Here is a 26,849-nt window from a genome sequence, read left to right as displayed (position 1 = left end):
ACACACACACACACACACACACACACACACACACACACAAGAAACGACCGAGAGGTTTGTCAGGAGCTCAACACAAGATTTAAAGAGGTATTTACAGTGGAAACCAGTAGGACTCTAAGAAATCAGAACAGGGGGACACACCAGCTAGTGCTGGATGAGGTACATATAACCAAGGAGGAGGTGAAGAAGCTGCTATGCGAACTTGACACCTCAAAGGCGGTGGGACCAGACAACATCTCTCCATGGGTCCTTAAAGAGGGAGCAGAAATATTGTGCGAGCCATTAACAAAGATCTTCAACACATCATTTGAAACTGGGCAACTCCCTGAGGTATGGAAAATGGCAAATGTAGTCCCAATTTTTAAAAAGGGAGACAGACATGAGGCACTAAACTACAGACCTGTATCACTAACGTGTATAGTATGCAAGGTCATGGAGAAGATCATCAGGAGGAGAGTGGTGGAGCACCTGGAAAGAAACAAGTGTATAATTGACAACCAGCACGGTTTCAGGGAAGGAAAATCCTGTGTCACAAACCTACTAGAGTTTTATGACAAGGTGACAGAAGTAAGACAAGAGAGAGAGGGGTGGATCGACTGCATATTTTTGGACTGCAAGAAGGCCTTCGACACAGTTCCTTACAAGAGGTTACTGCAAAAGCTAGAGGACCAGGCACACATAACAGGAAAGGCACTGCAATGGATCAGAGAATATCTGACAAGGAGGCAACAACGAGTCATGGTACGCGACGAGGTGTCAGAGTGGGCGCCTGTGACAAGCGGGGTTCCACAGGGGTCAGTCCTAGGACCTGTGCTGTTCTTGGTATATGTGAACGACATAACGGAAGGGATAGACTCAGAAGTGTCCTTGTTTGCAGATGATGTGAAGTTAATGAGAAGAATTAAATCGGACGAGGATCAGGCAGGACTACAAAGAGACCTGGACAGGCTACAAGCCTGGTCCTTGAATTTAACCCTGCCAAATGCAAAGTCATAAAGATTGGGGAAGGGCAAAGAAGACCGCAGACACAATATAGTTTAGATGGCCAAAGACTGCAAACCTCACTCAAGGAAAAAGATCTGGGGGTGAGTATAACACCGAGCATATCTCCTGAGGCGCACATCAATCAGATAACTGCTGCAGCATACGGGCGCCTGGCAAACCTACGGATAGCGTTCCGATACCTCAGTAAGGATTCGTTTAAGACTCTGTATACCATCTACGTCAGGCCCATACTGGAGTATGCAGCACCAGTTTGGAATCCACACCTAGTCAAGCACGTCAAGAAATTAGAGAAAGTGCAAAGGTTTGCAACAAGACTAGTCCCAGAGCTACGGGGATTGTCCTATGAAGAAAGGTTGAGGGAAATCGGCCTGACGACACTGGAGGACAGGAGGGTCAGGGGAGACATGATAACGACATATAAAATACTGCGCGGAATAGACGAGGTGGACAAAGACGGGATGTTCCAGAGAAGGGACACAGACACAAGAGGTCACAATTGGAAGTTGAAGACTCAGATGAATCAAAGGGATGTTAGGAAGTATTTCTTCAGTCATAGAGTAGTCAGGCCATGGAATAGCCTAGAAAGTGATGTAGTGGAGGCAGGAACCATACATAGTTTTAAGGCGAGGTATGATAGAGCTCATGGGGCAGGGAGAGAGAGGACCTAGTAGCAATCAGCGAAGAGGCGGGGCCAGGAGCTGTGACTCGACCCCTGCAACCACAAATAGGTGAGTACATACACGCGCAGTAGTAGCGACCAGCGAAGAGACGGAGCCAGGAGCTGTGAATCGACCCCCTGCAACCACAAATAGGTGAATACACACGCACATCGACACAGCGTCCCATGATGTAAATTCATAAAAAAAATACTATATATCTTCTTGGTTTTGAAGCTGTCCTCATGTTTAAGCTTGGTATTGGTACTTCACGCTCAAGCTTAGGTCTGGGTACTTCATGCTCAAGCTTATTTACGTCTTATTCAACTTCTTTCCGCGTGGAATTTCAAGCGTGACCACTACACGAGGCGTCATTAACGCCGCATTAACCTCAACACCACCGGTCCCTAAAATAGGGAGTTTAACCCTATTTTAGGGATTAAACTCTCGTTTCATTGCTTATATAACAGGATATACACACCCTCAGTGTACATTTCTTGGTGTATATATGTGTACCTAACCTCGTTCTTTGTGTACCAATATTACACATAAGACTGTGGACAATTTAGCAAGAATAAATTATGTAAACAGTTAATCTAGAATTAACGTCAGGTAAAGAGAAACAGGAAGAGAAAGAAGGGGGAAAAAACAGTGAATTTGTGAGATGTCTTTGTGTGCTTCGAACGGGACGTATATGAGACGCAAACTGGACACGAACTGGTTTACAACACTGCACCCCACCCCACCCCGGATTCTTTCACTGGCTCACCTATTGTAAGTAGCGGGGGTAGACTATTGAAGTAACGGTGTAGGCTGTTGGAGTAACGAGTGTAGAGTAAATAACGGTGGCAGTAACTGGGTCTCGGGATTGTTTAGATTCCTGCAAGTACTTTCTCGTTCAGCTGCGGTCAGAACTGATCCAGGCGAGTTTAGATTATTAGTGGAAGAGTTATAACGAAGTGAGATCCTCGAGATGATCCTGCGAGTCTTGTGTTGGAAGGTCTTAGGCCTGATGGAAGACCCTGCTATTGATGTGTCAGACCTAGCGGAGAAGACTCTGCTATTGATGTCAGACCTGGCTGAGCTGACGAAGACCCGCACTCACGAAAACAAGGATGGCTGAAATGATATTTAACGGACCGAAAGGAAAAATGAAACACGTGAAATGCCTGAAGGAAACAAACCACAAATACAGAACTCAAAAGACCAACTAGAAATATGATCGAAATTGTGACTGCAAACGAGAATTGTACCTGTGAGAGGCTACTGGCTAGATCTACCGACTTTTACCGTACTAGAGAGAGAGAGAGAGAGAGAGAGAGAGAGACGTACCTTGACGTAACTGTGACTTCGAATTTCTAAAATGGCTTGAAATCAAAACAAAGACGTACCGGGGCTGTCCTTTTATCGTTCTTCAACGACGAGGACACAGCAGGGAAGGATCGAATGAGGAAGACCATCAAGCCTAAGAAGAACGAGGTGAGGTTAGGCTACAGGAATCCCAAGGTAGGATGGGCGAGCCAGATAAGAGGAGTCGATCCAGGAGTCGATTGTAGTCCAGTCCACTGAGGCACAAAACCTGTGCGGGGGCCATTTATCACAGTGGTGGCTCCATCTACATGATTGTGTAGGAACTGTAGATAAACAGATAGAGGACGACAGAGGACAGTTGTAGGTGAGACAGGAGAACTTACATCAAGGAGATGAGTACAGGAAACCGGACCTCCGTGGCATTGGCGCTGGCGAGGACCTCTTGATCCTATGAACTGGAGCTAACCTCCTCTTCCTCGGATCGAGCAAGAGGAGGTTAAACTTATCCTAGAGCTGAATAAGTTTAACGGATATAACGGTAACCTATAGATATAATAATAATGTTACTACCGAGAGCAGATAATAATAATAATAATAATAATAATAATAGTCTTCAAACACAAACAAAAGACAAGTACATAACACAAATACCGAGCAACAACAAACACAACAAGAACAACAAACACAACAACAATAAACACAAACAACAAACACAACAAACAACAAACACAACAACAAACAACAACAACAAACACAACAACAACAAACACAAAACAAACACCCAGCATCACTCGGCCAGTTATCCTGTCACTGATTTTTTTTGTACAACTGGTGAAGTTTTCATTCATAATTGTACACTTGTGAATGAGGCATTGCGTGCGTGCGTGCGTGCGTGCGTGCGAGAGTGCGTGCGTGCGAGCGTGCGTGCGAGCGTGCGTGCGTGCGTGCGAGCGTGCGTGTGCAAACTTCTCGTTTTTTCCTTCTGCTTTTTTAAATTTTCGACTCTTGTATGTTGTGGGTCAGTGCTGACAGCAGCACGACTGTCAGCCCCCCTCCCCGTCGCTTCAGTGCTGACAGCAGCACGACTGTCAGTCCCCCTCCCCGTCGCTTCAGTGCTGACAGCAGCACGACTGTCAGCCCCCCTCCCCGTCGCTTCAGTGTTGACAGCAGCACGACTGTCAGCCCCCCTCCCCATCGCTTCAGTGCTGACATCAGCACGACTGTCAGCCCCCCTCCCCGTCGCTTCAGTGCTGACAGCAGCACGACTGTCAGCCCCCCTCCCCGTCGCTTCAGTGCTGACAGCAGCACGACTGTCAGCCCCCCTCCCCGTCGCTTCAGTGCTGACAGCAGCACGACTGTCAGCCCCCCTCCCCGTCGCTTCAGTGCTGACAGCAGCACGACTGTCAGCCCCCCGCCCCGGCGCTTCAGTGCTGACAGCAGCACGACTGTCAGCCCCCCTCCCCGTCGCTTCAGTGCTGACAGCAGCACGACTGTCAACCCCCTCCCCGTCGCTTCAGTGCTGACAGCAGCAGCACGACTGTCAGCCCCCCTCCCCGTCGCTTCAGTGCTGACAGCAGCAGCACGACTGTCAACCCCCCTCCCCGTCGCTTCAGTGCTGACAGCAGCAGCACGACTGTCAACCCCCCTCCCCGTCGCTTCAGTGCTGACAGCAGCACGACTGTCAGCCCCCCTCCCCGTCGCTTCAGTGCTGACAGCAGCACGACTGTCAACCCCCCTCCCCGTCGCTTTAGTGCTGACAGCAGCACGACTGTCAGCCCCCCTCCCAGTCGCTTCAGTGCTGACAGCAGCACGACTGTCGGCCCCCCTCCCCGTCGCTTCAGTGCTGACAGCAGCACGACTGTCAGCCCCCCTCCCCGTCGCTTCAGTGCTGACAGCAGCACGACTGTCAGCCCCCCTCCCCGTCGCTTCAGTGCTGACAGCAGCACGACTGTCAGCCCCCCTCCCCGTCGCTTCAGTGCTGACAGCAGCACGACTGTCAGCCCCCCTCCCCGTCGCTTCAGTGCTGACATCAGCACGACTGTCAGCCCCCCTCCCCGTCGCTTCAGTGCTGACAGCAGCACGACTGTCAGCCCCCCTCCCCGTCGCTTCAGTGCTGACAGCAGCACGACTGTCAGCCCCCCTCCCCGTCGCTTCAGTGCTGACAGCAGCACGACTGTCAGCCCCCCTCCCCGTCGCTTCAGTGCTGACAGCAGCACGACTGTCAGCCCCCCTCCCCGTCGCTTCAGTGCTGACAGCAGCACGACTGTCAGCCCCCCTCCCCGTCGCTTCAGTGCTGACAGCAGCACGACTGTCAACCCCCTCCCCGTCGCTTCAGTGCTGACAGCAGCACGACTGTCAGCCCCCCTCCCCGTCGCTTCAGTGCTGACAGCAGCAGCACGACTGTCAACCCCCCTCCCCGTCGCTTCAGTGCTGACAGCAGCACGACTGTCAGCCCCCCTCCCCGTCGCTTCAGTGCTGACAGCAGCACGACTGTCAGCCCCCCTCCCCGTCGCTTTAGTGCTGACAGCAGCACGACTGTCAGCCCCCCTCCCAGTCGCTTCAGTGCTGACAGCACGACTGTCAGCCCCCCTCCCCGTCGCTTCAGTGCTGACAGCAGCACGACTGTCGTCCCCCCTCCCCGTCGCTTCAGTGCTGACAGCAGCACGACTGTCAGCCCCCCTCCCCGTCGCTTCAGTGCTGACAGCAGCACGACTGTCAGCCCCCCTCCCCGTCGCTTCAGTGCTGACAGCAGCACGACTGTCAGCCCCCCTCCCCGTCGCTTCAGTGCTGACAGCAGCACGACTGTCAGCCCCCCTCCCCGTCGCTTCAGTGCTGACAGCAGCACGACTGTCAGCCCCCCTCCCCGTCGCTTCAGTGCTGACAGCAGCACGACTGTCAGCCCCCTCCCCGTCGCTTCAGTGCTGACAGCAGCACGACTGTCAGCCCCCCTCCCCGTCGCTTCAGTGCTGACAGCAGCACGACTGTCAGCCCCCCTCCCCGTCGCTTCAGTGCTGACAGCAGCACGACTGTCAGCCCCCCTCCCCGTCGCTTCAGTGCTGACAGCAGCACGACTGTCAGCCCCCCTCCCCGTCGCTTCAGTGCTGACAGCAGCACGACTGTCAGCCCCCCTCCCCGTCGCTTCAGTGCTGACAGCAGCACGACTGTCAGCCCCCCTCCCCGTCGCTTCAGTGCTGACAGCAGCACGACTGTCAGCCCCCCTCCCCGTCGCTTCAGTGCTGACAGCAGCACGACTGTCAGCCCCCCTCCCCGTCGCTTCAGTGCTGACAGCAGCACGACTGTCAGCCCCCCTCCCCGTCGCTTCAGTGCTGACAGCAGCACGACTGTCAGCCCCCCTCCCCGTCGCTTCAGTGCTGACAGCAGCACGACTGTCAGCCCCCCTCCCCGTCGCTTCAGTGCTGACAGCAGCACGACTGTCAGCCCCCCTCCCCGTCGCTTCAGTGCTGACAGCAGCACGACTGTCAGCCCCCCTCCCCGTCGCTTCAGTGCTGACAGCAGCACGACTGTCATCCCTCCTCTCCGTCGCTTCAGTGCTGACAGCAGCACGACTGTCAGCCCCCTCCCCGTCGCTTCAGTGCTGACAGCAACACGACTGTCAGCCCCCCTCCCCGTCTCTTCAGTGCTGACAGCAATACGACTGTCAGTCCCCCCTCCCTGTCGCTTCAGTGCTGACAATACGACTGTCAGCCCCCCTCCCCGTCGCTTCAGTGCTGACAGCAATACGACTGTCACCCCCCCTCCCCGTCGCTTCAGTGCTGACAGCAAAACGACTGTCAGCCCCCCTCCCCGTCGCTTCAGTGCTGACAGCAATACGACTGTCAGTCCCCCCTCCCTGTCGCTTCAGTGCTGACAATACGACTGTCAGCCCCCCTCCCCGTCGCTTCAGTGCTGACAGCAATACGACTGTCACCCCCCCCCCTCCCCGTCGCTTCAGTGCTGACAGCAGCACGACTGTCAGCCCCCCTCCCCGTCGCTTCAGTGCTGACAGCAGCACGACTGTCAGCCCCCCCTCCCCGTCGCTTCAGTGCTGACAGCAGCACGACTGTCAGCCCCCCTCCCCGTCGCTTCAGTGCTGACATCAGCACGACTGTCAGCCCTCTCCCCGTCGCTTCAGTGCTGACAGCAATACGACTGTCAGTCCCCCCTCCCCGTCGCTTCAGTGCTGACAGCAATACGACTGTCAGCCCCCTCCCCGTCGCTTCAGTGCTGACAATACGACTGTCAGCCCCCCTCCCCGTCGCTTCAGTGCTGACAGCAGCACGACTGTCAGCCCCCCTCCCCGTCGCTTCAGTGCTGACAGCAATACGACTGTCAGCCCGCCTCCCCGTCGCTTCAGTGCTGACAGCAATACGACTGTCAGTCCCCCCTCCCTGTCGCTTCAGTGCTGACAATACGACTGTCAGCCCCCCTCCCCGTCGCTTCAGTGCTGACAGCAATACGACTGTCACCCCCCCCTCGCTTCAGTGCTGACAGCAATACAACTGTCACCTTCCCGTCGCTTTAGTGCTGACAGCAATACGACTGTCAGCCCTCCTCCCTGTCGCTTCAGTGCTGACAGCAATACGACTGTCAGTCCCCCCTCCCTGTCGCTTCAGTGCTGACAATACGACTGTCAGCCCCCCTCCCCGTCGCTTCAGTGCTGACAGCAATACGACTGTCACCCCCCCTCGCTTCAGTGCTGACAGCAATACGACTGTCACCCCCGTCGCTTCAGTGCTGACAGCAATACGACTGTCAGCCCCCCGTCGCTTCAGTGCTGACAGCAGTACCACTGTCACCCCCGTCGCTTCAGTGCTGACAGCAATACGACTGTCAGCCCCCCGTCGCTTCAGTGCTGACAGCCCTACGACTGTCAGCCCCCCGTCGCTTCAGTGCTGACAGCAATACGACTGTCACCCCCGTCACTTCAGTGCTGACAGCAATACGACTGTCCCCCCCGTCACTTCAGTGCTGACAGCAATACGACTGTCACCCCCGTCACTTCAGTGCTGACAGCAATACGACTGTCACCCCCCGTCGCGTCAGTGCTGACAGCAATACGACTGTCCCCCCCGTCACTTCAGTGCTGACAGCAGTACGACTGTCCCCCCCGTCGCTTCAGTGCTGACAGCAGTACGACTGTCCCCCCCCGTCGCTTCAGTGCTGACAGCAGTACGACTGTCCCCCCCCGTCGCTTCAGTGGTGACAGCAGTACGACTGTCCCCCCCCCCGTCGCTTCAGTGCTGACAGCAGTACGACTGTCCCCCCCGTCGCTTCAGTGCTGACAGCAGTACGACTGTCCCCCCCCGTCGCTTCAGTGCTGACAGCAGTACGACTGTCCCCCCCCGTCGCTTCAGTGCTGACAGCAGTACGACTGTCCCCCCCCCGTCGCTTCAGTGCTGACAGCAGTACGACTGTCCCCCCCCCGTCGCTTCAGTGCTGACAGCAGTACGACTGTCCCCCCCCGTCGCTTCAGTGCTGACAGCAGTACGACTGTCCCCCCCCCGTCGCTTCAGTGCTGACAGCAGTACGACTGTCCCCCCCGTCGCTTCAGTGCTGACAGCAATACGACTGTCACCCCCCCGTCGCTTCAGTGCTGACAGCAATACGACTGTCACCCCCCCTTTTCAGTGCTGACAGACTGGTATTCATACAAGTACTTGGCTTATTTGTATGTGTGTTTGTACTCACCTAATTCACCTGTTTGTGGTTGCAGGGGTCGAGACATAGCTCCTGGCCCCGCCTCTTCGCTGATTGCTACTAGGTCTACTCTCTCCCTGCTCCATGACCTTTATCGTACCTCTTCTTAAAGCTATGTATGGGTCCTGCCTCTACTACATCACTCTCCAGATTGTTCCACTTCCTCACAACTCTAAGACTGATGAAGAACTTCCTAACATCCCTCTTGACTCATCTGAGTTTTCAACTTCCAGCTGTGACCCCTTGTTGCTGTGACCCATCTCTGAAACATTGTGTGTGTGTGTGTGTAGTTACCACACGTGTCGTGGATCCATTCGATACATTTCGATATTTTGTAAGTCGTGAACATATCCCCTCACTCTCTCGCCTCGTGTCTCTTTGTCTTTCAGTTCTGGAACCAGTCAGGTTCTATGTACCTCCACAAGCTTCACTTTGTGCTTGGCTGGTTGAGTACTCAAACACTGGCTCTGCAGATTCGAGAACTGGTCCCACGTTTGAGGTTCCCCAGCACTTTCATGATACCAACACATCGCAGTGTTGCTGGTGTCATCGTTCTCACGGGAGCTTCTGAGGACAGATTTAGTGGAAAAACAATAAGTTCTCCCAAATAATTCAGTCCTCTGTTTCTAGGAGTCTTGTTTGTAAGGAAAGTTACCACCTCCGCTCTCTTTCCCCCTTTAGTTCAGTATTGTCAGTTTGCTTTTAGAGACAAATGGGACAAGTCGACAAGCTGAGAATAAGTAATTATTGAGAGGAACTTTGTCGAGATGTTTCGTTTGTGGAACAAACTTCCTCCATCTACTGACTAAAGATGACTGTTCCAAAAGGGAACTTCAGTTCTACTTAGAGTACAAAAACGCACAATACGGGGAACAAAATACACAAATAGTCCAACTTGTACCATTCACAAAGTTCAAGTCTGACCGAAACGTCGTGAGCTTCTCTCTTCTATGTGCGGGTTATTGCGTTTAGTTCCACTTGTAAACAACAACGATCACGTATGTAATCATTAGGTCAGGTTCGTCAGGACACACGAGAAGCGTTTTTCTGACGCGGGTCTTAAGTCATTTAATAATCCACCGCTGGAGCTTTTGGTCGTTCGTCCGAGACCCTCCACTTACAAACATTTCTGCAGTCCATGAAGGTGCTGCTTCAGCTTAATAAAGTCGTGATGGAGGGTTATATACCAGACTAGTCAATGAGATTATGAACTACGACCATAACGTGAAAGAATCTCAGAGCTGTTGAATGTAATCAAGACGAGGGGATACTAGCGCATCCCCATTAGTCCTGGGATACTAGAGCATACCCATTAGTCTTGGGATACTAGAGCATCCCCATTAGCCTTGGGATACTAGTGTATCCCATTAGTCTTGGGATACTAGAGCATGAATCCATATTAGTCTTCAGATACTAGTGCATCCCCATTAGTCTAGGGATACTAGTGCATCCCCATTAGTGTTGGCATACTAGTGCATCCCCATTAGTGTTGGCATACTAGTGCATCCCCATTAGTGTTGGGATACTAGTGCATCCCCATTAGTGTTGGGATACTAGAGCATCCCAATTAGTGTTGGGATACTAGTGCATCCCCATTAGTATTGGGATACTAGTGCATCCCCATTAGTGTTGGGATACTAGTGCATCCCCATTAGTGTTGGGATACTAGAGCATCCCCATTAGTGTTGGGATACTAGTGCATCCCCATTAGTCTTGGGATACTAGAGCATCCCCATTAGTCAGGGATACTAGAGCATCCCCATTAGTCAGGGATACTAGAGCATCCCCATTAGTCTTGGGATACTAGTGCATCCCCATTAGTCTTGGGATACTAGTGCATCCCCCATTAGTCTTGGGATACTAGTGCATCCCCCATTAGTCTTGGGATACTAGTGCATCACCCATTAGTCTTGGGATACTAGTGCATCCCTATTAATCTTAGGATACTAGTGCATCCCAATTAGTGTTGGGATGATAGAGCATCCCCATTAGTGTTGGGATGCTAGTGCATCCCCCATTAGTCTTGGGATAGTAGTGCATCACCCATTAGTCTTGGGATACTAGTGCATCCCTATTAGTCTTGGGATACTAGAGCATCCCCATTAGTCATGGGATACTAGTGCATCCCCATTAGTCTTGGGATACTAGAGCACCCCCATTAGTCTTGGGATACTAGTGCATCCCCCATTAGTCTTGGGATACTAGTGCATCCCCCATTAGTCTTGGGATACTAGTGCATCACCCATTAGTCTTGGGATACTAGTGCATCCCTATTACTCTTGGGATACTAGAGCATCCCCATTAGTGTTGGGATACTAGAGCATCCCCATTAGTGTTGGGATACTAGAGCATCCCCATTAGTCTTGGGATACTAGAGCATCCCCATTAGTCTTGGGATACTAGAGCATCCCCATTAGTCTTGGGATACTAGAGCATCCCCATTAGTCTTGGGATACTAGTGCATCCCCATTAGTCTTGGGATACTAGTGCATCCCCCATTAGTCTTGGGATACTAGTGCATCACTCATTAGTCTTGGGATACTAGTGCATCCCTATTAGTCTTGGGATACTAGTGCATCCCAATTAGTGCTGGGATACTAGATCATCCCTATTAGTCTTGGGATACTAGTGCATCCCCCATTAGTCTTGGGATACTAGTGCATCCCCCATTAGTCTTGGGATAGTAGTGCATCACCCATTAGTCTTGGGATACTAGTGCATCCCTATTAGTCTTGGGATACTAATGCATCCCCATTATTGTTGGGATACTAGAGCATCCCCATTAGTCATGGGATACTAGTGCATCCCCATTAGTCATGGGATACTAGTGCATCCCCATTAGTCATGGGATACTAGAGCACCCCCATTAGTCTTGGGATACTAGAGCACCCCATTAGTCTTGGGATACTAGAGCATCCCCATTAGTCTTGGGATACTAGAGCATCCCCATTAGTCTTGGGATACTAGTGCATCCCCCATTAGTCTTGGTATACTAGTGCATCACCCATTAGTCTTGGGATACTAGTGCATCCCTATTAGTCATGGGATACTAGTGCATCCCAATTAGTCCTGGGATACTAGTGCATCCCAATTAGTGTTGGGATACTAGAGCATCTCCATTAGTGTTGGGATGCTAGTGCATTCCCATTAGTCTTGGGATACTAGTATATCCCATTAGTCTTGGGATACTAGAGCATGAATCCATATTAGTCTTCAGATACTAGTGCATCCCCATTAGTGTTGGGATACTAGTGCATCCCCATTAGTGTTGGGATACTAGTGCATCCCCATTAGTCTTGGGATACTAGTGCATCCCCATTAGTCTTGGGATACTAGAGCATCCCCATTAGTCTTGGGATACTAGTGCATCCCCCATTAGTCTTGGGATACTAGTGCATCCCCCATTAGTCTTGGGATACTAGTGCATCCCCCATTAGTCTTGGGATACTAGTGCATCACCCATTAGTCTTGGGATACTAGTGCATACCTATTAGTCTGGGGATACTAGTGCATCACCATTAGTCTTCATGAGGAAGATAAGATTTTGTTAGGATTTTTAACCCAGGAGGGTTAGCCACCCAGGATAACCCAAAAAGTCAGTGCGTCATCGAGGTCTGTCTTATTTCCATTGTGGTCTTTAAATCTTGTCCCCCAGGATGCCACCCACACCAGTCGACTAACACCCAGGTACCTATTTGCTTGCTAGGTAAATGGGGATAGTTGTAAGGAAACACTGGGTGTGTTTCCACCCTTGTCGAGGGTCGTAACACGGACACTGAGTGTGTGAAGCGAGTCTTACCTGCCAGGCCAAGGGACATCTACTAGCGTATCCCCATCAGTCTTCATCAGGACGAAGGGATACTACTAGTAACTGAATACCCTAATAAGCCAAAACATAGTGAAATTCATGGCTGTCCTATTGGCACCTACGTAGGTAATGATCTTGTTAGGATGGGCATCAAAGTGCTCGGGTCAGTATTTTTAGTATGAGTACAAGAGTGGCTAAAGTTCTGATTGGTTCCCGAGAAATCAGTGTGTAAATAAGAGACAATTCGGTGCTCATGGCATTTTATTGCCGTTTCGCCCATCAGGGACTTTATCAATAGGTGGTCGAAAAGTCTTCCCAATGAAATATCATAAGCAATGTATTGCGTCTCGCTGACACATGGGTTCGAAGGATCGAGTCCAACACCGTTCTGTGAGATATTCCAAACTATTAGTGACTCAGAGGAGAGACCAGGGGACTCGATATCCACAAATACTATTAGTCGAGTACAGCTAGGTGAGCATACACAGATACAGCCAGGTGAGCATACACAGATATAGCTAGGTGAGCATACACAGATACAGCCAGGTGAGCATACACAGATATAGCTAGGTGAGCATACGCAGATATAGCTAGGTGAGCATACATAGTTATAGCTAGGTGAGCATACACAGTTATAGCTAGGTGAGCATACACAGATATAGCTACGTGAGCATACACAGATATAGCTACGTGAGCATACACAGATATAGCTACGTGAGCATACACAGATGTAGCTAGGTGAGCATACACAGATGTAGCTAGGTGAGCATACACAGATATAGCTAGGTGAGCATACACAGATATAGCTAGGTGAGCATACACAGATAGGTAAAGGTTGGTGAGCATACACAGTTAGATATAGCTAGATGAGCATACACAGATATAGCTAGATGAGCATACACAGATATAGCTAGGTGAGCATACACAGTTAGATATAGCTAGATGAGCATACACAGATATAGCTAGATGAGCATACACAGATATAGCTAGGTGAGCATACACAGATATAGCTAGGTGAGCATACACAGATATAGCTAGGTGAGCATACACAGATATAGCTAGATGAGCATACACAGATATAGCTAGGTGAGCATACACAGATATAGCTAGGTGAGCATACACAGATATAGCTAGGTGAGCATACACAGATATACATAGGTGAGCATACACAGATATAGCTAGGTGAGCATACACAGATATAGCTAGGTGAGCATACACAGATATAGCTAGGTGAGCATACACAGATATAGCTAGGTGAGCATACACAGATATAGATAGGCGAGCATACACAGTTAGATATAGCTAGGCGAGCATACACAGATATAGCTAGGCGAGCATACGCAGTTAGATATAGCTAGGTGAGCATACACAGATATAGCTAGGTGAGCATACACAGATATAGCTAGGTGAGCATGCACAGGTATAGCTAGGCGAGCATACACAGATATAGCTAGGTGAGCATACACAGTTAGATATAGCTAGGTGAGCATACACAGTTAGATATAGCTAGGTGAGCATACACAGATATAGCTAGGCGAGCATACACAGATATAGCTAGGTGAGCATACACAGATATAGCTAGGTGAGCATACATAGGTATAGCTAGGCGAGCATACACAGTTAGATATAGCTAGGCGAGTATACACAGTTGGATATAGCTAGGTGAGCATAGATATAGCTAGGCGAGCATACACAGTTAGATATAGCTAGGCGAGCATACACAGTTAGATATAGCTAGGTGAGCATAGATATAGCTAGGTGAGCATACACAGTTAGATATAGCTAGGCGAGCATACACAGTTAGATATAGCTAGGCGAGCATACACAGTTAGATATAGCTAGGTGAGCATACACAGTTAGATATAGCTAGGTGAGCATACACAGTTAGATATAGCTAGGCGAGCATACACAGTTAGATATTGCTAGGCGAGCATACACAGTTAGATATAGCTAGGCGAGCATACACAGTTAGATATAGCTAGGTGAGCATACACAGTTAGATATAGCTAGGCGAGCATACACAGTTAGATATAGCTAGGTGAGCATACACAGTTAGATATAGCTAGGTGAGCATAAACAGATATAGCTAGGTGAGCATACACAATTAGATATAGCTAGGTGAGCATAAACAGTTAGATATAGCTAGGTGAGCATACACAGATATAGCTAGGTGAGCATAAACAGTTAGATATAGCTAGGTGAGCATAAACAGTTAGATATAGCTAGGTGAGTATAAACAGTTAGATATAGCTAGGTGAGCATACACAGTTAGATATAGCTAGGTGAGCATACACAGATATAGCTAGGTGAGCATACACAGATATAGCTAGGTGAGCATACACAGGTATAGCTAGGTGAGCATACACAGATATAGCTAGATGAGCATACACAGATATAGCTAGGTGAGCATACACAGATATAGCTAGATGAGCATACACAGATGTAGGTAGGTGAGCATACACAGGTAAAGGTTGGTGAGCATACACAGATATAGGAAGATGAGCATACACAGATATAGCTAGATGAGCATACACAGATATAGCTAGGTGAGCATACACAGATATACCTAGGTGAGCATACACAGATATAGCTAGGTGAGCATACACAGATATACCTAGGTGAGCATACACAGATATAGCTAGATGAGCATACACAGATATAGCTAGGTGAGCATACACAGATATAGCTAGGTGAGCATACACAGTTAGATATAGCTAGGTGAGCATACACAGATATAGCTAAGCGAGCATTCACAGTTAGATATAGCTAGGCGAGCATACACAGTTAGATATAGCTAGGTGAGCATACACAGATATAGCTAGGTGAGCATGCACAGGTATAGCTAGGCGAGCATACACAGATATAGCTAGGCGAACATACACAGATATAGCTAGGTGAGCATACACAGTTAGATATAGCTAGGTGAGCATACACAGATATAGCTAGGCGAGCATACACAGTTAGATATAGCTAGGTGAGCATACACAGATATAGCTAGGTGAGCATACACAGATATAGCTAGGTGAGCATACATAGGTATAGCTAGGCGAGCATACACAGATATAGCTAGGCGAGTATACACAGATGGATATAGCTAGGTGAGCATAGATATAGCTAGGTGAGCATACACAGATATAGCTAGGCGAGCATACACAGTTAGATATAGCTAGGTGAGCATACACAGATATAGCTAGGTGAGCATACACAGTTAGATATAGCTAGGCGAGCATACACAGTTAGATATTGCTAGGCGAGCATACACAGTTAGATATAGCTAGGCGAGCATACACAGTTAGATATAGCTAGGTGAGCATACACAGATATAGCTAGGCGAGCATACACAGTTAGATATAGCTAGGTGAGCATACACAGATATAGCTAGGTGAGCATACCCAGTTAGATATAGCTAGGTGAGCATAAACAGATATAGCTAGGTGAGCATAAACAGATATAGCTAGGTGAGCATAAACAGATATAGCTAGGTGAGCATACACAGTTAGATATAGCTAGGTGAGCATAAACAGTTAGATATAGCTAGGTGAGCATAAACAGTTAGATATAGCTAGGTGAGCATACACAGTTAGATATAGCTAGGTGAGCATACACTCACACGCGGGAAAAAAATCACCAACTCTGTCTTGACCATCGCACAAATATTTTTTCGTGTAATTAAGCGGAGTCTCCCAGAGGAGAGCACTGCCTGCCGCCCGCTGCTCCAGTTTTTGGTGCTCGTCTCAAGTGTTCCTTGTCTGGAGAAACTGTTGCGCTGGAATACAGTAGATGAGACAAAAAACTGGTACCATGGCGTCAGTCCAGGCAGGAAAATGTATGTGGTAAAAACTTGGCAATTTATAATACATGTATTGTTGATGATGGGAAGAAATTGCAACGGCAGGTGTTGGAAACCTTACACACACACACACACACACACACACACACACACACACACACACACACGGAAGGGTTAGACTCAGAAGTGTCCCTGTTTGCAGATGATGTGAAGTTAATGAGGAGAATTAAATCTGATGAGGACCAGGCAGGACTTCAAAGAGACCTGGACAGACTGGACACCTGGTCCAGCAAATGGCTTCTCGAATTTAATCCTGCCAAATGCAAAGTCATGAAGATAGGGGAAGGGCACAGAAGACCACAGACAGAGTATAGGCTAGGTGGCCAAAGACTGCAAACCTCACTCAAGGAGAAAGATCTTGGGGTGAGTATAACACCGAGCATGTCTCCGGAAGCACACATCAATCAGATAACTGCTGCAGCATATGGGCGCCTGGCAAACCTGAGAACAGCATTCCGACACCTTAGTAAGGAATCATTCAAGACACTATACACCGTGTATGTCAGGCCCATACTGGAGTATGCAGCACCTGTCTGGAACCCGCACTTGATAAAGCACGTCAAGAAACTAGAGAAAGTACAAAGGTTTGCAACAAGGTTAGTTCCAGAGCTAAGGGGAATGTCCTATGAAGAAAGATTAAGGGAAATCGGCCTGACGACACTGGAGGACAGGAGGGTCAGGGGAGACATGATAACGACATATAAAATACTGCGTGGAATAGACAAGGTGGACAAGGACAGGATGTTCCAGGGAGGGGACACAGAAACAAGAGGCCACAATTGGAAGTTGAAGACACAAATGAGTCAGAGAGATAGTAGGAAGTATTTCTTCAGTCATAGAGTTGTAAGGCAGTGGAATAGCCTAGAAAATGACGTAGTGGAGGCAGAAACCATACACAGTTTTAAGACGAGGTTTGATAAAGCTCATGGAGCGGGGAGAGAGAGGGTCTAGTAGCGACCGGTGAAGAGGCGGGGCCAGGAGCTAGGACTCGACCCCTGCAACCACAAATAGGTGAGTACAAATAGGTGAGTACACACACACACACACACCAAATGATCTCGCTATCTTGCAATGGATGGAACTTTCGCTCTCTGACTTGCCATCTCTCTCTCTCTCTCTCATAGATATATATATATATATATATATATATATATATATATATATATATATATATATATATATATATATATATATATATATTGTGATAATTGCTACACTAAATATTGTAATGATTTAATACTCTATATACGTGTGTATATCCGCGTTACATATACAGTACATATATGCATACAAGCATCACGTACAGACACAATTCGCCTGAGGTGCGGTCACGGAAACAAAGAGACGGGTGAATCTTAGTGTTGAGGTGAGAGTGTCACACCTCCAGCTCTTCTGTCACGATGGTGGGAGGCTGTGTGACTCCTGGTGCTCTGAGAGCATCTCTGCTGGTGACTTTTCTCCTATGTCCCTTCCTCATTCCTCTGTTCCTGCTCCATCCTTCGTTATTATTGCCTTATCTTCCAAACCCTTTATTTTCTTCATGCTCTCCTCCACCCTTCTCATTTTTCTTTTTCCTGCCTTTGAGCTCTTCATCCATTGTTGGCTTTTTCTCTTATTCCATGATTTATATGCTTTCTTTTCACATATTTTTATGTTTTCCTCCCAGACTGTATTTTACTTTCTTTCCTATTCCTCATCCATACTGTTCTTCAAACCAGCTGTTATCATATCTAAGTATTTACGTTCACCTTCTATTCTCCGTTCTCCTCGTTCGTATTTTCTTTCTTGATTTGCTGTTTTTCTTTCATTTAAATTCCACACAGTCAAGTCAAAATGTTGTACCTGGGGTCTCGGCCTACGCCGGTGATATCAGGTGATATCAGGTGATGCCAGGTGATGCCAGGTGATGCCAGGTGATGTCAGGTGATGTCAGGTAATACCAGGTGATGTAGTTGATTTTCAACTACCACCATTCAACAGTCAAGTTTTTTAAGTTCTTCCAGTGATATCAATGTTGTCAGATAATGCCGGGGAAACATCCGTGCACTTGGTTGATATTCTCGCAACATTCAGTGTGTAACTGGCAAGGATATACCAGTGAGTGTGGTAGAGTACCCAAGTGCTGGGCACTGTCACGATACCCCTCCAAGATGGACGCACAGGAGAGTATTATGTAGTAAATAAGGTGATATTCCTTTTGAGATTAAAAGCAACCAAACTTTACCTAATATTACTCAGAGTATTCCAACTGGGGAGCATTTCTTCTGGCACAGATATTCCAGCTTAGTCATGGAAACCCACCAAGGCCAGGCAAGAGTACTAAAACCCAGCTAAGACATCGACACACCTGCTTCCAGCAGAGAGCCGAGTTATCGTCCTCCTCCTCAAGTCCCGTACGGTCTCCGCGTTCATAAATACTTTAAATTTTTCACCAGAATAAACTCAACCTTCGTCCGTAGTTTCTCTATTTTGTCTTTATTCTTTCTAATATTCCCTCTGTCTTCTCACTCCTAAATCACTGTGTTTCAACCTGGGATTTTTTTTTTTTTTACTGATTCCATTCGCGAATTTTGTGTTTAGATACTTTTAAAAGCATGATAAATATCGCCCGATGTGGCCACTCCTTAACTCTCAGTTTTCAATAAACTCTCACCTTCACTCTGCTTTCCCGTGTTTTAATTCCTTTTCTTTACGTCAGTGGTCATTGATAGCAGTGATCAGTAGTTAAGAGTCGGGCATTTGTAGTGTGTGTGTGTGTGTGTGTGTGTGTGTTTGTCTGTGTGTGTGTGTGTGTGTGTGTGTGTGTGTGTGTGTGTGTTTGTGTCTGAATTCAAGACCAGATACTGACACCGGAAATATGCTGGAAATGGACATGTCCACCGGCGCTGTGCCAAGGTCCCAGCAGCAGCGGTCTTCCGTTACATTTCTCAAGCGTCTCATTACAGACCCGTGCCCACCATCGTCCGACATGTCCAAGTAATCATCATAACCATGTCAAGGTCAGGAACACCAGGTGACCTTTCAAGATTACTGATTAAAATTTTCTCGACATAAGAGAGAGAGAGAGAGAGAGAGAGAGAGAGAGAGAGAGAGAGAGAGAGAGAGAGAGAGAGAGAGAGAGAGAATATTCAATTAAGAGTGATGACAAGAATAATACCGATCTTTTTCTCAAGAGATAAGACCTGAAGATTGTAAATAACTAGATCAGCAGACTCACCCAGCTCACAGCAGACTCACCCAGCTCACAGCAGACTCACCCAGCTCACAGCAGACTCACCCAGCTCACAGCAGACTCACCCAGCTCACAGCAGACTCGCCCAGCTCACAGCAGACTCGCCCAGCTCACAGCAGACTCGCCCAGCTCACAGCAGACTCGCCCAGCTCACAGCAGACTCACCCAGCTCACAGCAGACTCGCCCAGCTCACAGCAGACTCGCCCAGCTCACAGCAGACTCGCCCAGCTCACAGCAGACTCGCCCAGCTCACAGCAGACTCGCCCAGCTCACAGCAGACTCGCCCAGCTCACGGCAGACTCGCCCAGCTCACGGCAGACTCGCCCAGCTCACGGCAGACTCGCCCAGCTCACGGCAGACTCGCCCAGCTCACGGCAGACTCGCCCAGCTCACGGCAGACTCGCCCAGCTCACGGCAGACTCGCCCAGCTCACGGCAGACTCGCCCAGCTCACGGCAGACTCGCCCAGCTCACGGCAGACTCGCCCAGCTCACGGCAGACTCGCCCAGCTCACGGCAGACTCGCCCAGCTCACGGCAGACTCGCCCAGCTCACGGCAGACTCGCCCAGCTCACGGCAGACTCGCCCAGCTCACGGCAGACTCGCCCAGCTCACGGCAGACTCGCCCAGCTCACGGCAGACTCGCCCAGCTCACGGCAGACTCGCCCAGCTCACGGCAGACTCGCCCAGCTCACGGCAGACTCGCCCAGCTCACGGCAGACTCGCCCAGCTCACGGCAGACTCGCCCAGCTCACGGCAGACTCGCCCAGCTCACGGCAGACTCGCCCAGCTCACGGCAGACTCGCCCAGCTCACGGCAGACTCGCCCAGCTCACGGCAGACTCGCCCAGCTCACGGCAGACTCGCCCAGCTCACGGCAGACTCGCCCAGCTCACGGCAGACTCGCCCAGCTCACGGCAGACTCGCCCAGCTCACGGCAGACTCGCCCAGCTCACGGCAGACTCGCCCAGCTCACGGCAGACTCGCCCAGCTCACGGCAGACTCGCCCAGCTCACGGCAGACTCGCCCAGCTCACGGCAGACTCGCCCAGCTCACGGCAGACTCGCCCAGCTCACGGCAGACTCGCCCAGCTCACGGCAGACTCGCCCAGCTCACGGCAGACTCGCCCAGCTCACGGCAGACTCGCCCAGCTCACGGCAGACTCGCCCAGCTCATGGCAGACTCGCCCAGCTCACGGCAGACTCGCCCAGCTCACAGCAGACTCGCCCAGCTCACAGCAGACTCACCCAGTACACCATTGCAAAAAGGACATATAATAAGAATAGCGTTAACAAAAACAGTAACAGAAGCAAGAACATTTCAGAGCTTACTAGAACAAGACGCACTCTGTTCTGTTAGAGAACAATGTCACCACCATTGTCTGAGTGCAGACCTTGGACAAGACCCGCATGTACTGACCTGAATTTTTGATGCGATTCTGTGTGAATGACTGAGGCAGGAGAGTGAATGACTGAGGCAGGAGAGTGAATGACTGAGGCAGGAGAGTGAATGACTGAGGCAGGAGAGTGAATGACTGAGGCAGGAGAGTGAATGACTGAGGCAGGAGAGTGAATGAGGCAGCAAAGTGAATGACTGAGGTGGCAGAGTGAATGAGGCATGAGAGTGAATGACTGAGGCATCAGAATGACTGATGCATCAGAGTGAATGACTGATGCATCAGAGTGAATGACTGATGCATCAGAGTGAATGACTGAGGGGTCAGAGTGAATGACTGAGGGGTCAGAGTGAATGACTGATGCATCAGAGTGAATGACTGAGGCAGGAGAGTGAATGACCGAGGCATCAGAGTGAATGACCGAGGCATCAGAGTGAATGACCGAGGCATCAGAGTGAATGACCGAGGCATCAGAGTGAATGACCGAGGCATCAGAGTGAATGACCGAGGCATCAGACTGAATGAGGCAGAGTGAATGACCGAGGCAGGAGAGTGAATGACCGAGGCATCAGAGTGAATGACTGAGGCATCAGAGTGAATGAGGCAGTGAATGACTGAGGCAGCAGAGTGAATGTGGCATCAGAGTGAACGACTGAGGTAGGTTAGGTAAAGTTTGTCAGGAAACAAGAAAAGTGTTTCCTGACGCTGGTCTTAGATAATGACCCGGCGTTAGAGCTTTTCGTCATCTGACCGAGGCCTTCCTCTGGCTTACCGGTCCACCCCTTTAAAAAATATGGTCAGTTATAACGAACATATTAATAATGACCGAGGTAAAGTGAATAACTTAGGTAGAAGAGAGAACACATTTCGCCCTGTGCAGAGCATCACAAAGTCCACAAGACTCGATAAAGCTTTACACAGAGCTAAACTCTGTCACGACAAAATAAAACTCGCCTCTCCGTCCTAGAAAACATTCGTTACTGTAAACAAGATCGAATCAACTTAAAACTTTTAAAGCTGACGTTCCTTAGAAGTTGAACACGAGACACCACGACCTCCGTCCTTGACAACGGCTCGAGACGTTCAGTCCAACTCACCCTTCGCAGCAATGTGTCAACACCCACAATATAATTTCCGGGAGCCACAGCTGCATTGAGGGCAAACATTCTCATTGCAGAAGGTTTGGTAGGGACAACATTAAGCTTTACGCAGAGTTTCAAGACATAACAAAAGCTGTACACAGAAAACCCCTCAGGGAAGGTTCCTTGACGCTGGTGAGGGGCTCTTGATCTGGGGAACTTGATTTGTGTTCCAGTTCCCCAAATTGAGTCTGAATACCTTTCATCCCCCATAGGCACTGTATAATTCCTACGGGTTTAGAGCTTCCCATGATTAGTGTACACAGAAAACGACTGCACTTGTTAATGTATCCTCGGAGGCTTCCAGGGGGAAGGAAGAGAGGTGTGCTAGGAGACTCCTGAGGCGGAGACTAAAAGGCCGAAGGAGTGTAAGAATTTTGCTTATCTCTCTGCTCCTGATTTCTCTCACCTTCCCTGGTGTATCTGATGTTCCGCTCTGTCTTGTCCACGCTCCAGCTAACAATAGTCTTTTTTTCCTTCTGGTACGTTGCTGGAGATCACGATGTAAGACACGGACGCAAAGCACCACGATGTGGCCCCAGGCCTTGCTACCCACCTCATGACTACTGATTAAGACGACCTACCTGGTGACCTTTGACCCCTGACACCTGTCGAAAGGAGGGTGCCTTGATGCCCTTTCATGGATCACACCTGAGTGCCTCCCATTTCCCAGGTGTTGTAAGGCTCCTACCATACTAGTTAAACGATGGTTGTTCCTTCCATCCACTACCATCACTAAAATTCGGTACCATTTTTCCACTCTCTACGGTAGTGACCGGAGGAACTGCAGCATAGGGAGAGAGCCTTCTGCTTACTATACTTCCCTAATCCATCTAGATCATATAAAATAGTCCTCAGTTATATATATTTAGTATAGGGAAGTCCACACTGGCTTGAAATCGTGACCATTAGGTCATGCTGACATGGTCAATATATTCTTATTTGGCTATCATTACGACCACTTGTTTGATCAACACTACACGCTTGACAGCTTTCATATCTTCCAAAAACATTTGAAGGAATGACTTTAACCTTCCTTTTGTAAGCTTCGTGGTTCAGTTGTGCGGCGTTAAACCTGTTATCTATAAGTTTCCCGTAGTGGCTTCCGTAGGTCACCGCCTCTGCGACCCGGTCCCAGACCGGGCCTCACGCTTGCTGGATTGATCAAGCAGGCTGTTGGTACAAGCCGCCTGCAGCCGACGTATTCACCACAGCCCGGTTTATCAGGGAAGATTTCAGGAATTTGTCAAGATCGCTCTTGAAGACATCCAGGGGTCCGTTGGTAATCCCCCTTATGCATGAAGTGTGTTGAAGAGTCGTGGTCCCTTCACACTTACTGATTTCTCTATACTCAACGCTTCCCTGCTTTCCATTGGAGGAATCTTGCACCATCTGTCAAGCTTGTGTTTATTTGTAGTGGTTTGGTAGTGAAGGTTTGGGACCAAGACCCGTATGAGAGCTGACACTGTATGAGAGCTGACACTGTATGAGAGAGCTGACACTGTATGAGTGAGCTGACACTGTATGAGTGAGCTGACACTGTATGAGAGCTGACACTGTATGAGAGCTGATACTGTATGAGAGCTGACACTATGAGACAGCTGACACTGAGAGCTGACACTGTATGAGAGCTGACACTGTATGAGAACTGACACTGTATGAGAGAGCTGACACTGTATGAGAGAGCTGACACTGTATGAGAGCTGACACTGTATGAGAGAGCTGACACTGTATGAGAGAGCTGACACTGTATGAGAGAGCTGACACTGTATGAGAGCTGGCACTGTATGAGACAACTGATACTGTATGAGGCAGCTGACACTGTATGAGAGCTGACACTGTATGAGGGAGCTGACACTGTATGAGACAGCTGATACTGTATGAGAGCTGACACTGTATGAGAGAGCTGACACTGTATGAGGGAGCTGACACTGTATGAGGGAGCTGACACTGTATGAGAGAGCTGACACTGTATGAGGGAGCTGGCACTGTATGAGAGAGCTGACACTGTATGAGAGAGCTGACACTGTATGAGAGCTGACACTGTATGAGAGCTGACATTGTATGAGAGCTGACACTGTATGAGACAGCTGATACTGTATGAGACAGCTGATACTGTATGAGAGCTGACACTGAGAGCTGACACTGTATGAGAGCTGACACTGAGAACTGACACTGTATGAGAGATCTGACACTGACACTGTATGAGAGCTGACACTGTATGAGAGCTGACACTGTATGAGAGAGCTGACACTGTATGAGAGCTGACACTGTATGAGAGAGCTGACACTGTATGAGACAGCTGACACTGTATGAGAGCTGACACTGTATGAGGGAGCTGACACTGAGACAGCTGATACTGTATGAGAGCTGACACTGTATGAGGCAGCTGACACTGTATGAGAGAGCTGACACTTTATGAGGGAGCTGACACTATGAGGGAGCTGACACTGTATGAGGGAGCTGACACTGTATGAGAGAGCTGACACTGTATGAGAGAGCTGACACTGTATGAGGGAGCTGACACTGTATGAGGGAGCTGACACTGTATGAGAGAGCTGACACTGTATGAGAGAGCTGACACTGTATGAGGGAGCTGACACTGTATGAGGGAGCTGGCACTGTATGAGGGAGCTGACACTGTATGAGGGAGCTGACACTGTATGAGGGAGCTGACACTGTATGAGAGAGTTGACACTGTATGAGAGAGCTGACACTGTATGAGAGCTGACACTGTATGAGGGAGCTGACACTGTATGAGGGAGCTGACACTGTATGAGAGAGCTGACACTGTATGAGACAGCTGATACTGTTTGAGAGCTGACACTGAGAGCTGACACTGTATGACAGCTGACACTGAGAACTGACACTGTATGAGAGAGCTGACACTGTATGAGAGATCTGACACTGACACTGTATGAGAGCTGACACTGTATGAGAGAGCTGACACTGTATGAGAGCTGACACTGTATGAGAGAGCTGACACTGTATGAGACAGCTGACACTGTATGAGAGCTGACACTGTATGAGGGAGCTGACACTGAGACAGCTGATACTGTATGAGAGCTGACACTGTATGAGGCAGCTGACACTGTATGAGAGAGCTGACACTGTATGAGGGAGCTGACACTATGAGGGAGCTGACACTGAGGGAGCTGACACTGTATGAGGGAGCTGACACTGTATGAGAGAGCTGACACTGTATGAGGGAGCTGACAATGTATGAGGGAGCTGACACTGTATGAGGGAGCTGGCACTGTATGAGGGAGCTGACACTGTATGAGGGAGCTGACACTGTATGAGGGAGCTGACACTGTATGAGAGAGTTGACACTGTATGAGAGAGCTGACACTGAGGGAGCTGACACTGTATGAGGGAGCTGACACTGTATGAGGGAGCTGACACTGTATGAGAGAGCTGACACTGTATGAGAGAGCTGACACTGTATGAGGGAGCTGACACTGTATGAGGGAGCTGGCACTGTATGAGAGAGCTGACACTGTATGAGGGAGCTGGCACTGTATGAGAGAGCTGACACTGTATGAGAGCTGACACTGTATGGTGTTAATCAGGAGTGTGTGTTGGACAGTCACCACGAGATTTAAAAAAAAAAATCGGAAATTTCAGTTTTTTCCGCTACTGCAATTAGGATAATTTTGGATAGACAGCGACGCCCGACACTATAACCACTGAGTCTTGTGGGTCTATTGTAATGTATCAACTATCATCTGATTTCAAGACAGAGGATGTCTGCGGGTTCCCCACTGTTAATGTAGGGAAGAGTGTATATATATATATATATATATATATATATATAGATATAGATATATATATATATATATATATATATATGCAAAGCAACTGCTGGTGGGGAATTGAATTATGCTTTAGGCCTTTCACGCTGCAATCAATGTCATCAGGAGCTTGCAATGTTGCCGAAAAGAGGACCAAGCAAATACGACCACAGGGAAAAGCCTTTGCTGGAGTTTGGTTATTTGTGGTCCAGGAAGTGAGTCACTTCACCTACCACACGGATATTTATATATCAGGGTATATATACACTGAAAATTTAATTTTAATCCATATTTTAAGTATTAAAGTATTCTTGACTAGTGGTGAACTGGTGACATGCAGCCTTAATGGCAGCCCTGTTGTAGATAGGCTTTAAACCCGATTAGCTAGCCAAATGTCACCTAGTAACTGCAAGTATCGGTTCTTGTGTGAGACTTGACTTCTACAAATGTGTGTTTAAGTAGAATAATTGACGGACTCGTACCGAGGTCCTCGCACGCAGCAGACCCAGCACTGTAACTACTCAGCCGAGACTCCCATTCTGCTTATGTGTCTGCGTGTTCATTTATTTACACTGGCATCGCTTTTACCGTCACCTGAAGATTATTCTGACTCACTCTTCTGCTTTGGCTTTCTGAAAATACACATGTTAATGTTTATGAGGTAACCTATGACTTACTGTGTCACTTCAGTTCTGACCAGCTCGACCTTAAAGCTTACAGTTCTAACCATGGTGTGGTCGACCTTAAATTTTACAGTTCTATCCCCGTGTCTATACACAGGTACATTTGACAACTGGTAGCTCATTTTCTCTCTCTCTCTCTCTCTCTCTCTCTCTCTCTCTCTCTCTCTCTCTCTCTCTCTCTCTCTCTCTCTCTCTCTCTCTCTCTCTCTCTCTCTCTCACACACTCACACACACACACACACACACACACACACACACACACACACACACACACACACAC

This window comes from Cherax quadricarinatus, chromosome 29 (genome assembly GCF_038502225.1).
Source record: "Cherax quadricarinatus isolate ZL_2023a chromosome 29, ASM3850222v1, whole genome shotgun sequence".
Taxonomy (NCBI): Eukaryota; Metazoa; Arthropoda; class Malacostraca; order Decapoda; family Parastacidae; genus Cherax; species Cherax quadricarinatus.
Note: the sequence above shows the minus strand (reverse complement) of the source record.